Source organism: Bufo bufo, chromosome 4 (genome assembly GCF_905171765.1).
Source record: "Bufo bufo chromosome 4, aBufBuf1.1, whole genome shotgun sequence".
NCBI classification, from domain to species: Eukaryota; Metazoa; Chordata; class Amphibia; order Anura; family Bufonidae; genus Bufo; species Bufo bufo.
In genome coordinates this window covers 562,755,023-562,769,851 of record NC_053392.1, presented here as the reverse complement: position 1 = coordinate 562,769,851, position 14,829 = coordinate 562,755,023, and the positions used below count along the sequence as shown (strand labels likewise).

At 42.6% G+C, this 14,829-nt stretch overlaps 1 protein-coding gene across 3 annotated transcripts in view; it reads right to left on the bottom strand.

Annotated features, from left to right (window-relative positions):
• The window catches only part of FSHR (follicle stimulating hormone receptor), a 473,968-nt gene that overhangs the window by 413,588 nt on the left and 45,551 nt on the right, over positions 1-14,829 (bottom strand). The window lies entirely within an intron of this gene.

Sequence of the window (14,829 nt, the reverse complement as noted above, 5' to 3'; positions counted from 1 at the left end):
TGCCTGAACCAATTTTAAGAACTGGTGCACCTTAATAATGTACAGTACCTGGCGTGAGTGTAATGTGGTTTACACCTTCAGGTGTAAAAGTAGACCAGGGGGTTGCCTGGCGTGGGCAGCGGCTTTTTGCTAATTTTGCCAAAGTAACACAAAGTAACTGAGCCACAATCCAGGTCTAATCTCACTTTTCGATCGTAAACATAGACCACTTTTAAAAGTGGCGAGGATCATGAAATATCGCAAAACTGTTGGAAATGTCACAGTTGCCATGACTTGCACCTTTTTTAGGCCACAAAACTGATGTACTGTATCTGATTTGATAAATGACCCCCAATATACAGTCGTAGCCAAAAGTTTTGAGAATGACAAAAATATTAGTTTTCACAAAGTTTGCTGCTAAACTGCTTTAAGATCTTTGTTACAGTTGTTTCTGTGATGTAGTGAAAATAATTACACGCACTTCATACGTTTCAAAGGCTTTTATCGACAATTACATGACATTTATGCAAAGAGTCTGTATTTGCAGTGTTGGCCCTTCTTTTTCAGGACCTCTGCAATTCGACTGGGCATGTTCTCAATCAACTTCTGGGCCAATTCCTGACTGATAGCAACCCATTCTTTCATAATCACTTCTTGGAGTTTGGCAGAATTAGTGGGTTTTTGTTTGTTCACCCGCCTCTTGAGGATTGACCACAATTTCTCAATGGGATTAAGATCTGGGGAGTTTCCAGGCCATGGACCCAAAATGTCAACGTTTTGGTCCCGGAGCCACTCAGTTATCAATTTTGCCTTATGGCACGGTGCTCCATCGTGCTGGAAAATGAATTGTTCTTCACCAAACTGTTGTTGGATTGTTGGAAGAAGTTGCTGTTGGAGGGTGTTTTGGTACCATTCTTTATTCATGGCTGTGTTTTTGGGCAAAATTGTGAGTGAGCCCACTCCCTTGGATGAGAAGCAACCCCACACATGAATGCTCTCAGGATGCTTTACTGTTGGCATGACACAGGACTGATGGTAGCGCTCACCTTTTCTTCTCCGGACAAGCCTTTTTCCAGATGCCCCAAACAATTGGAAAGAGGCTTCATCGGAGAATATGACTTTGCCCCAGTCCTCAGCAGTCCATTCACCATACTTTCTGCAGAAGATCAATCTGTCCCTGATGTTTTTTTTGGAGAGAAGTGGCTTTTTTGCTGCCCTTCTTGACACCAGGCCATCTTCCAAAAGTCTTCACCTCACTGTGCGTGCAAATGCGCTCACACCTGCCTGCTGCCATTCCTGAGCAAGCTCTGCACTGGTGGCACTCCGATCCCGCAGCTGAATCCTCTTCAGGAGATGATCCGGGCGCTTGCTTGACTATCTTGGACGCCCTGAAGCCTTCTTAACAAGAATTGAACCTCTTTCCTTGAAGTTCTTGATGATCCTATAAATTGTTGATTGAGCTGCAATCTTAGTAGCCACAATATCCTTGCCTGTGAAGCCATTTTTATGCAACGCAACGATGGCTGCACGTGTTTCTTTGCAGGTCAACATGGTTAACAATGGAAGAACAATGATTTCAAGCATCACCCTCCTTTTAACATGTCAAGTCTGCCATTTTAACCCAATCAGCCTGACATAATGATCTCCAGCCTTGTGCTCATCAACATTTTCACCTGAGTTAACAAGACGATTACTGAAATGATCTCAGCAGGTCCTTTAATGACAGCAATGAAATGCAGTGGAAAGTTTTTTTGGGGATTAAGTTAATTTTCATGGCAAAGAAGGACTATGCAATTCATCTGATCACTCTTCATAACATTCTGGAGTATATGCAAATTGGTATTATAAAAACTTAAGCAGCAACTTTTCCAATTTCCAATATTTATGTAATTCTCAAAACTTTTGGCCACGACTGTATACATGCCTCTCTTTATGGTTTTCAATTAAACTCCAGATACAAGTCCCTACAGAATTACAAAGAGAAGTCTGAAGGATCTTTTTTAATGTCAATATAACTGCCATCAATTTCCTTCCAGATATTAAGAGCATTATTAATTTCTAGAACTTGGATGAAATATGATGGCTATTCAATAATTTATCTAAACCATAGGGATAATAAATAGATAAACCTTTTAAGGAGTAAGTCTCAACCTCGGAGGTCTTCATCTGGGCCTCTACCGATTGAGACGTAATCATCCAATGAAATGTAATTGTCTCAAATAAAACTGCTTTCTCATAATGAGCAATGTTTGGAACTAGAGATGTGTGGAGTTTTCAAAAATTCGATTTGTCCACTTTGCTGAATTTCTTCATCATGAAGTGCATTAAATAAATTCTAACTTGGCCTGCAATTAAACTTTCGGGAGAATGTATCTCGGTGTACAGTAAATTACTGTGCATTGCAGCAACATGCATAGCTAGTCCTTTCTGGTAGCGGCAAGGTTACTGTGCATCAGAGTAACAGTCAGGTCACATATATGGACGTGCACATCATCGTGCAGAACACCAACAGTCCTAGCTAACCACTAGCTAAACCAAAAGAATAGCATACAGCAGCCTTCAGTGAAGCAAAAATAAAAATCACCGTGTGCCCCTGCAGGAGTTATGTCCCAATGACTCTATAGTGGAACAAAAAAAAGGCTCTTTTAATCCTTTATGTGTGCAAACACATGCTTTTGAATCCCTTCTGTTAGCTGTACAGTAGAATGACCACGTGTCACTATAAGGCTTAATTCACACTTCACTAATTTGGTCAGTTTTTCTCTGATTGTCAGCCCAAAGCAGGTGTGGGTCAGAACCACAGAACAGGTGCAGATCTATTTATGATATCTAATCTGAGAGTAGGCCCATCTCCCGAATTTGGCTAACAGATAGACCAAATAACAGAAGTGTGACATCAGCCTTACAAGTCAATGTTAGCGTCAGTTCTATTTTATCGGTGTTGACTTAACCATGCAGGGGACCCATGACAGTGGGGAAAATGTCAGCAACAAGGCTGTATTCACATCACTGTTTATTTTTCTGTTCTGATTTCTCAGAAGAACAGCCAAAAAAACAGATCCTGTATCTTTAGCATCCGCCTTCAAATCGTCATTATTTGGTCAGCATTTGGTCCGTATTTATAAGGCAAAAAATAGGAGTGGGTCTAAAACAGAGAAAACATGTGATGAAAAAATTTGCATCTGTTTTGTGTTTTGGAACCACTCCTGCATTTGGCTTAAATATCATGATGAAATCCGGATGTAAAATACTGACTGTGTGATAGAGTTTTGACCATTTGCGTCTGAAATCAATGTTATTCAAATTTAAAAGAAGTCCTGCATGACAGAGTTTTATGGCTACACAAAGTCAGTATTTGGTCAGTTTTTTTAATCAGCATTTGATCAGTATTGGTAACGCAAAAACAGGAGTGGGTTCAAAACAGAGATAACGTGATGTAAATTTTTGCATGCCTGATTCATGATGAATGCTAATAATGTGTCTGTCACTTCGCAAGCAACTCAACATGCACTTGGCCATTTGCTGTAGGGACTCAAAGGGACTCCCTGCCTCCATCTCCACTACATGCTGCTACGGTCTGTCAGGGTCATCTGCGTTGTCTTTATTGTTGCCCTCTAGCTCCTCATGCTCTTCCTGCTCCTCTCCTGTAGCTTCGGAAGATAAACTACCTAGATCTGTATAAAATTCCTGCACATTTCTGTCCTTCTCCTCGTCCTTATCCTTCTCTTGTGCCAGTTCAGCCTCAACAGGGCTCCGGTGGCCATGAGATGTAGATGCCACATATTCTGATCCCCTCGCCAGTCAAATCAGCATCCCTTCCAGGACCTGAACGAGTGGAATGACATCATTCTTCCATAGTCTTGACAACTGACAAATAAAGTAGCCTCCTTAAAGGGGCTGAACAAACGGCAGGTGTCACACATGAACTGCCACTGTCTAATGTCAAAGTTACACCGGGGAGTAGGCCTTTCCGTCTGCATCATCAAGAAATATGTCACGGGTTTCCTCTGCCCATACAGTCGGAACACAGAGTTTCAACGTGTGGAAACGTCGCATATGAGGTGATGTGGGGAACACCATTCTGCCTTTGCAGCTCAAGGAAGACAAGTTTTGCATGGTAAGAGTTGCTAAAGTGCATGCACAGTTTCCTTGACATTTTCAAGATGTCTTGAAATTGGGTGGAAGACTTCAAGAGCTGGGTGACAACCAGATTGAAGGCGTGCATGGCACATGGGTCAGTCCTCCCTGATGCAGCACAGACAGAATGTTCTTCCCATTATCGGTGACCATGATTCTGATTTTCAGTTGGTGAGGCTGACCAGGAAAAGAACGCAGTGCTTTGTATAGGTGGTAATGTGTGCTGGAGGACCACTCTGAACTGTGCCTGCAGTGGAGACTGAGGATAAGGTGGAGGGTGAGGAGGCAGAGGAGGACATTGGTGCAGAAATCTCACGATTACAACGCAGAGGTGGCATTGTCATGACCTGGCCAAGTTGCTGGTGTGCCTGGGTCGGAACCACATTTACACAGTGGGCTGTAAAAGACATATATTGTCCAAAACCATAGTTACAGCGCCACATGTCAGCGCTGGCCCGAACTGTGCCAAATGCAAACAGGCTCAAGGATTGGCCCACCGACTGTTCAATATATGTGTGCAGGGCTGTTATCACTTTTTAGAGAAGTAATGACAACTTGGGACTTTCCACTAGAGATGGCCTTGCAGTTCGCCCGGTGGTCGCTTTGCGGCGAATTCCACTGCCTCTGGATCTGAGCCCCCCACTACTCTGGGTTCTGTAAGTAGCCTGTTTCAGGCACCCTCCTTATGTTTTTATTACCCTGTAGTGGCTGACCCTTCTCTCTCTTGGATATTGCAGGAAGAAAATGAGTCTTCCTCTTCTGCCAAGGTTAAACCCAGGAAATGTGGTCTCTGTTCAAAACGTCTACCTTCCTCTGGGTCTAAGCCTTTATGCAAGGAGGGTACTGCATCTGCCCTGGCCGCCCGGGATCTCCCCCCTCCCCCAGGCCACCTCCCCCCCCACCATAGACCGGGTTCCTCTAGAGTGGTTATGTATGTGGGAAGTGATTCCAATTCCGTGAATCCTGAGCGCTCGGAACCTGAGATCTTGGAAGGATCTCAAGAATCCGATGAAGATAACGAATGAGGATATTGAGGAGCTAATCAAAGCCATAAGAGCCACAATCAGAATGGAGATTGCCAGGAAGCCCAGATCTTTTCAGGAGGAAATATTTGGGGGTTTGGGGGAGAGGCAGAGATCTGTATTCCCAGATAACATACAGAAGATCATAAGAGCGTAATGGGATAAACCTGAAAAAGGCTCCTTTATTCCCTGTGGCATAAAAAGGCGGTATCCCTTTGATGAGGCAGATTGCACAGACTGGGAGTCCATTCCCAGAGTCGATGCCCCAGTGGCCAAAGTCACAAAGTGCACGGTCCTTCCTTTTGAGGATGCTGCACAGCTAAAGGACCCTATGGACAGAAAGGCAGAAAGCCTCCTTATAAAAACGTGGGAAGCTAATGGCTGCTCTTTTAAAACGCGGTGTGGCGGCGACATGTGTAGCTCGTACCTTATCAGTGTGGCTGGAGCAATTAGAGCTCCACTTAATTAACAAGACACCAAGAGAGCAAATCTTGGACAGCCTTCCCCTACTTAGAAAGGCTACTTATTTCCTGGCAGACGCCTCTGCTGAGTCTGTAAAACATTCTGCCCGTACAGCAGTACTCTCTAACACCATCAGAAGAGTCCTGTGGTTGAAGGCCTGGTCCAATGATATGACATCTAAGGCTACTTTCACACTGGCGTTTTGAATTCGGTTTGTGAGATCTGTTTCAGGGATCTCACAAACTGTTCAAAACGGATCAGTTCAGCCCCAATGCATTCTGAATGGATAAGGATCCGTTCAGAATGCATCAGTTTGGCTCTATTCCGCCTCCATTCTGCTCTGGAGGCGGATACCAAAAAGCTGCTTGCAGCGTTTTGGTGTCCGCCTGGCGATGCGGAGCCAAATGGATTCCTCCTGACTTACAATGTAAGTCAATGGGGGCGGATCCGTTTTCACTGACACAATATGGTGCAATTGAAAATGGATCCGTCCCCCATTGACTTTCAATGTAAGTCAAGACGGATCCGTTTTGACTTTGTTCCTCATAATGCATACTGATCAGTTCTGAACGGATACATGCGGATCCGTCTGTGCAGACACCAGACGGATACGCACCTAACACAGGTGTGAAAGTAGCCTAAAAACAAATTGATATCCTTACCATTCCATGGGCAGTATGTGTTTGACCACGATTTGGATAAAATCTTAGAAAATGCTACAGACCACAAAAAAGGTTTTCCTGAAGACAGATCCAAAAATAGAAGGCAGTTTTTTCATAAACAACAGCAGGATACCAGAGCAGATAGGGCAAAATCGGGAAGGTGGAGCTATGCCAAGGGTGTGTGGGGATTCACTATGGTAGGCAGGTTAGCGGACGCAGTATAGAGGCAATCACAAAGTCTTTAACTTAAATAGTTCAGTGTTTATTCACACAGAAGGCAAAACTAAATAACAGTTCACAGTCTTGGTGTTTGTTCACACAATGGAAAGTCCACAGAACACAAACATTCACCTTGATAGCAGTTTTGCATCAGCGGCCCCTAGGAGGCTTTAGGGGCCTGTTTTCCAGCATGCGACTCTTAGCCTTTTTGCACGGCACACATCTACAGATCCCAAACCACAGAGACTCCACAGCTTCACTGTGAGATGGAAGACAATCCACCCCACCTGATTAATGGTGACTGCTTTTTATAAGCCTCCTAAGACCAGGCCTGGAATGTGGGGAGCAGCAACCCACCCAGCACTTTGGCTACTCCCAGTAGGAGCCGTCCCGGATCGGCTTTACAGCCATACTAAAAAATCAACACCAATAAATGACTCACAAAAGTGAGTGCCCGTGCCAAACCTGCACGCAAAGTAGAACACCAAAAAAGGGAGGAGGCTGGCACAAATAGATAGATAAATATAAACTTTATTGAGGTCTCAACACGAGACAATATAAGATAAAATACAGATGAAGGATGGCATAATGGTGGGTATAAAACACACTGGACAAGATATATATATATACACGGCACCACTAGTATAGGGACATATTTCATAAGATTAGAAGTATCCAGACTCATTGAATCATATAAATAGCATAATAAATAACATGAACTAGATACCTATAGAATAGATAGAGGCCAAGCCACGATTAACAAGCCAGAATGAAGATCCAAAAAGGTACAAGGAATGTAAAGTGCATAGTTCTTCAGGGGAGAAGCTTTACGTGAAACGCGCGTTGGGGTTCCGGTTTACCACTCAGGTACTTATGCCATGGCTCCATTGTGGTCAGTTCATTTGTAGTTATCTAGGTCCTATGTATTATTGCACTATGCACTTTACATTCCTTGTACCTTTTTTGGATCTTCATTCTGGCTTGTTAATCGTGGCTTGGCCTCTATATATTCTGTAGGTATCTAGTTCATGTTATTTATTATGCTATTTATATGATTCAATGAGTCTGGATACTTCTAATCTTATGAAATATGTCCCTATACTAGTGGCACCGTGTATATATATATATCTTGTCCAGTGTGTTTTATACCCACCATCATACCATCCTTCATCTGTATTTTATCTTATATTGTCTCGTGTTGAGACCTCAATAAAGTTTATATTTATCTATCTATTTGTGCCAGCCATACTAAAAAGCTGAAGTGTCAGACTGCAAAGCAATAATGACACTTCAGGAAAAAAACAGCTCTTACCTCACTGAGGGCAGGAACCTCGGTGACACGTACCGACCATAAATGATGGCCTCTTGTTCCTTTCTACAGGTGGTAAAGGTAGGAATTTTCATTTAAACCCCAATAAGGGAGATCCTTTCTCCTCCTCTTCCAAGCAATGACGCCATTCCTGTTGGGGGAAGACCCAGCTCCTTCATAAATTCCTGGGAGCAGGTCATCGCATAATCAGTATCGTAAAAAACGGTTATACTATAGAGTTGGATTCTCTTCCCCCACAAAAATGATAACCCAACTCCCCTGGCCTCACAGGTCCTCTCTTTCTGAAGGCATAAAGGAATTATTATACCTAGGGGCAATAGAGAGTGTTCCCAACAGGGAAATAGGAAGGGGTCACTATTCTTTGTTCCTAGTTCGGAAATCGAACGGCAAATTCCCGACCATTATAAATCTGAAGCCACTAAACAGACACATAACATATCGCAAGTTGAAAATGGAGACTGTCAGATCCGCCGTGAAGCTCATCAAAAAGGGGGCTATGATGGCCACAATAGATCTCAAGGACGCCTATTTTCATGTTCCATCCATCCCCTATCCAGAAAACATCTGAGGTTTGCAGTGAAACTGAAAGAGAAGATTCATCACTTTCAATTCAACTGTCTCCCTTTCGGAATATCTTCTGGTCCTCGCATCTTCTCCAAGATTATGGCAGAAGTAGTGGCCTCCGTAAGCCAAAAGGGAATATTAATTATTCCATATCTGGACGATCTGTTAGTTATAGCAGAAAAGTTGAATCTCCTACAGGCTCATCTTCAGGTGGTCCTCTTTCACCTTCAGAACCTGGGCTGAAATAGTCAACTGGGAGAAATCCAATCTTATCCCAAACAATCAAAGAACATTTTTAAAAAATCCTTTCTTCCATCCCCGAAGGTCCAGGATCTAAAGTTAGGGATCCAACAATTATTAAGAAAGCCCTTTTGTTCAATCAGACAGGCCATTTTTAGGTCGCCTATTTTCTTGTTTTTCCGCTGTCGCCTGGGCCCAATTCCACATGAGGCCTCTGCAGGACCTCATTCTCAGGAAATGGAACAGATCTCAGTTAACCCTAGACCAGAGGATGTCCGTAACCAAAGAGGTAAAGACCTCCTTACAGTGGTGGCTCAGAGACAAGAATTTGGAGTCAGGAGTCTCTTGGAGCCAGGAGGAATTACTATAGTTAACAACGGACACCAGTTCCTGGGGCTGGGGTGCCCTTACCGCCACAGATTACTTTCAGGGGACTTGGTCAGAAGCTCAGAGGCGGATGTCGTCCAACTACAAGGAACTTTGGGCTATATGGGAAGACCTCAAAGCAACTCAGAGACAATCCAAGCACTGTCATGTACTAGTCCACTCAGACAATTCTACAGCTGTAGCCTTCATCCAATATCAGGGAGGTACAAGGCATGGTCACCTTCAGAATCTCTCAAAAACAGATTTTTCTTTGGGCAGAGAGTAACCTAGATCTCTGGCTGCGGTACACTTGAAGGGTTCTCTCAATCTTCAGGCGGAATTTCTCAGTGGGCAGAGACTGGACCCAGGCGAGTGGTCCATATTCCAGTCAGCCTTTCAGAGGATCCAAAATCAATGGGGCAATCAGAGCCTAGATCTGTTCGCCTCAAGAAGTAACCACAAAGTACCGCATTACTTCTCGCTCAATCCAAGAGATCCCTGTGTGTCATAGACGCCTTCACTCAGGACTGGAGGTCGAGACTGATTTATGCCTTTCCCCCCAATCCCGATTATCCCAAAGGTTCTGCAGAAATTCCAATCCGAAAGTTGTGTCCTAATCCTGGTCGTCCCTTTTTGGTCCAGAAGGGGCTGGTTCGGTCTCTTAAAATCCCTCAGCCAGGAAGATACGATCTTGTTCTCCCCGAGGAAATATCTTCTAATGTAGGGTCCAATCTCTCATCCGAACCCCAGTCTTCTCAAGCTGTCAGCCTGGTTACTGAGCAATCCATCCTCTTAGGTCTAGGTCTATCACAGAGGGTTGTAAATGCCCTTTTGCTCAGTAGAAAATCCAATACCTCTAAGGCATATCTTAAGGTTTGGAAAAAATTTGCAGCCTGGTGTGGTGTTAGGTTTAACCAATCTAACCCTAATATCCCTCTCATCCTGGAATTTCTCATGGACGGTTTGGATATGGGTCTCTCCCCGAATACCCTTAAGGTATAGGTTTCCGCATTAGGTGCCCTATATAACACTAGTCTTTATGAGGTCTCCCAGGTTTCTAGGTTTTTAAAAGCGGCTGATAGATTGAAACCCAGAATTAAAAATATGGTCGCTCCATGGAATCTGAATACTGTTCTTACAAGTTTGTCAGATTCTCCATTTGAGCCTCTAGACACCCTGACTTTTAAATGGCTTACTCTTAAGACCATTTTCTTAGTGGCAATATCCTCTGCGAGAAGAGTTTGTGAGCTTCATGCTTTATCTATCCAACAGCCCTTCCATAGAATGTAAGAAGACGAGCTCATATTCAAATTAGATCCCAATTTTCTCCCTAAGGTGGTTTCTACTTTCCACAGGTCACAAGACATTGTTATTCCCTCATTTTGCGCCAACCCCAAAAACGAGCAGGAAACTAAATTTCATAAATGAGATGTTAGAAGAAATGTACTCCAATACCTAGATGTCACCAGAGATCGGAGGATAGATAAAAACTTATTTTTTTCAGTTTTCTGGCCCAAATAAGGGTAAAAAAGCAGCAAAAAGCTCTATATCCCGCTGGATTAGGTGTGTCATTTCTGAGGCCTATATAGCCTCCGGTAAAGAAGCTCCTCCATCCCTCAGAGCCCATTCAGTAAGATCCGTGTCTACTTCCTGGGCCGAGAGAGCCTCTCCGTCTTTAGAACAAATTTGCAGAGCGGCCACTTGGAAGAGGGCTCACACCTTCACCAAGCATTATAGGGTTTTTGTATTTGTCAATGAGGACATGGCCTTTGGACGCAAGGTCCTAGGTGCTGTTTTGCCCCCCTAAAGTCTACTTTGTTAGTTCTCAGTGTGTGCTGTCATGGAGACGACTGGGGAAATGAGTAGTGATGAGCGGCAGGTGCCATATTCGATTTCGACGAAATTCGCGAATATTCGATAGAATATTCGTTTTATATTCGTCGAAATCGAATATTCGTCATTATTCTTGTTATCGCGATTAATATGCGATTTAAATAATCGCGTATTGCGATTTTAACTTAAAGGCTACTCTCCTATTGAAATAGCAATGCGATTAATTCAAGTTATAATAATCGAATTTCGATTTTAACTTAGCACTGCTATATTCCATATTCGTTAATTCTAGCTTAATATGGAATATAGCAGTGCTAAGTTAAAATCGAAATTCGATTATTATAACTTGAATTTGTTTTTTTGTTTTTTTTATTGTTATATTTTTTTCTTTCCCACTTCCCTAAAGTTGTTCTTACCTGTCCTTTGGATTCCTGCCCGTTGCCGCTTCTGCCGACTTCCATGCTCATGGAGCATCCCCATCACCATGGGAAAGACTCCATATACTAGAATGTACTGTCGGATTTGAGAATTACGTGAAAAATCGCAATTCGATTATTTCAAGTTATAATAATCGAATTTCGATTTTAACTTAGCACTGCTATATTTAATTCTAGCCTAATATGGAATATAGCAGTGCTAAGTTAAAATCGAAATTCAATTATTATAACTTGAATTAATCGAATTGCGATTTCAACTTGGACCTGGTTTACTATGGTTGGCTTGGTAGAATTAGCAAATATGACGAATGTATTCGTCATATTCCACAAAACGAATATAACGAATGTATTCGTCATATTCCACAAAACGAAGATAACGAAGTATTCTGCATCTTCGTTTTAGCTACCTATTCATCAACTTCGCTAATTCTAGCAATCATATAGGAAAGTTTACTACAGTATAGAGACAGCTAAGTTTAATTCGCTATGCGATTATATTACTTTGCTTTTTTTTTTATAAATAGAATAATTATAATAATTATCAGGTATTATAATTATTCTATTTTTTTTATTTTTTAAAAGCAGTCATATAATCGCATAGCGAATTAAACTTAGCTGTCTCTGTAGTAAACTTTCCTATATGATTGCTAGAATTAGCGAAGTTGATGAATAGGTAGCTAAAACGAAGATGCAGGATACTTCGTTATCTTCGTTTTGTGGAATATGACGAATACATTCGTTATATTCATTTTGTGGAATATGACGAATACATTCGTCATATTCGCTAATTCTACCAAGCCAACCATAGTAAACCAGGTCCAAGTTGAAATCGCAATTCGATTAATTCAAGTTATAATAATTGAATTTCGATTTTAACTTAGCACTGCTATATTCCATATTAGGCTAGAATTAAATATAGCAGTGCTAAGTTAAAATCGAAATTCGATTATTATAACTTGAAATAATCGAATTGCGATTTTTCACGTAATTCTCAAATCCGACAGTACATTCTAGTATATGGAGACGTTCCCATGGTGATGGGGACGCTCCATGAGCACCAAAGTCGGCAGAAGCGGCAACGGGCACTGACTGGAGCAGCCAGGAAGCCAGGAATCCAAAGGACAGGTAAGAACAACTTTAGGGAAGTGGGAAAGAAAAAAATATAACAATAAAAAAAAAATTTAAAAAACGAATATTCGAAATATCGAATTTATATCACTATATTTGAGATATTTGCGAATTAGCGAAGTGCCGATATTCGCGAAAAAAATTCGATATTCGAATATTCGCGCTCAACACTAGAAATGAGTAGTACACACGCCGGAAATCTGGTTTCCTAAAAATCTCCATGACAGCACATATATTCCCACCCTTTTGTTGATAATTTTACTTTATGTTCTACCCCTTTTTCCTGGTTCCGTTAAAATACACTGGCGATGAGGGGAAGGGGTGGGGTTTTAAAACCTCTCTGTGTTTTTTCCTGTCCTATCAGAGGTAGTCAATCTCAGTGTGTGCTGTCACAGAGACTTCCAGGAAACCGGATTACCAGTGAGTGTAATACTCATTTTTATTGTACAGCAGTTATGTGTGGTTCTGCTGTGATACTGCAGCTAGATAGAGGGACAAACGCTATTGGAATAACTAATTGCAACTGGTGTGATATAATTGTTGCCCCCAAAAAAATAAAAAAACTGATTGAGGGGTGTGATATACCTATAATATACCTTCTAACATAGAAAGTATATTATAGTGCATATGTATTGTGCAGCAGTTGTGTGAGGTTCTGATAAGATACTGCAGCTAGATAGAGGGACAAATGCTATTGGAATAAGTGATTGCATCAGGTGGGATATACCTGTTGCCCCCCCAAAAAAACTGATAGAGGGGTGTGATATACATATAATATACCTTCTAACATAGAAAGCATATTATAGTGCATTTGTATTGTGCAACAGTTGTGTGTGGTTCTGCTGCGAAATTGCAGCTACATAGAGGGAAAAATGCTATTGGAATAAGTAATTGCAACAGGTGTGATATACTTGTTGCCCCCCAAAAAAAATATTTGATTGAGCGGTGTGATATACCTATAATATACCTTTTAACATAGAAAGTATATTATAATGCATTTGTATTGTGCAGCAGTTGTGTGCGGTTCTGCTGAAATACCGCAGCTAGATAGAGGGACTAACGCTATTGTTAAATGTAATTGCAACAGGTGTGATATACCTGTTGTCCCAAAAAAAAAATGATTAAGGCCTCTTTCACACTTGCGTTGTTGGGATCCGGCATGCACTTCCGTTGCCGGAGGTGCCCGCCGGATCCGGAAAAACGCAAGTGTACTGAAAGCATTTGAAGACGGAACCGTCTTCCAAATGCTTTCAGTGTAACTATGGCACCCAGGACGCTATTAAAGTCCTGGTTGCCATAGTAGGAGCGGGGAGCAGGGGAGCGGTATACTTACAGTCCGTGTGGCTCCCGGGGCGCTCCAGAATGACGTCAGAGCGCCCCCTATGCGCATGGATGACGTGATCCATGCGCTTGGGGCGCCCTGACGTCACTCTGGAGCGCCCGGGGAGCCGCACGGACGGTAAGTACACTGCTCCCCCGCTCCCCGCTACACTTTACCATGGCTGTCAGGACTTTAGCGTCCCGGCAGCCATGGTAACCACTCTGAAAAAGCTAAATGTCGGCTCTGGCAATGCGCCGAAACGACGTTTAGCTTAAGGCCGGATCCGGATCAATGCCTTCCAATGGGCATTAATTCCGGATCCGGCCTTGCGGCAAGTGTTCCGGATTTTTGGCCGGAGCAAAAAGCGCAGCATGCTGCGGTATTTTCTCCGGCCAACAAACGTTCCGTTCCGGAACTGAAGACATCCTGATGCATCCTGAACGGATTTCTCTCCATTCAGAATGCATTAGGATAAAACTGATCAGGATTCTTCCGGCATAGAGCCCCGACGACGGAACTCTATGCCGGAAGACAATAACGCAAGTGTGAAAGAGCCCTAAGGGGTGCGATATACCTGCTTCCACAAAATACTGATTATGGGGTGTGATACACCGGCTTCCGCAAAATATTGATTGAGGGGTGTGATACACCAGCTTCCACCAAATAAAAATTGCGGTCTGCGATACACCAGCTTCCACCAAATATTGATTAAGGGGTTTGATATACCGGCTTCCAGCAAATACTCATTATTGGCTCTATATACCAATTTCCACAAAATACTGATACAGGGTATTGATATACCGGCTTCCACCAAATATTGATTGAGGCCTGCGATACACCAGCTTCCACCAAATATTGATTAAGGAGTTTGATATACCAACTGCTTTTCTATAGGGACTTTATCACAGGGTCATTTTGAAAATGATAGGCAGAGAAAGAAGCAGGCCATTCCGCAGGGGTGGTAGGGGTCGGGCAGGTGCACCAGGCAGGAGCCTAAGTGGGAAATTGATATACTAGCTTCAACAAAATATTGATTGAGGCCTGAAATATACCCGCTTCCAAAAATACTGCTTTTCTATAGGGACTTTATCACAGGGTCATTTTGAAAATGACAGGCAGAGAAAGAGGC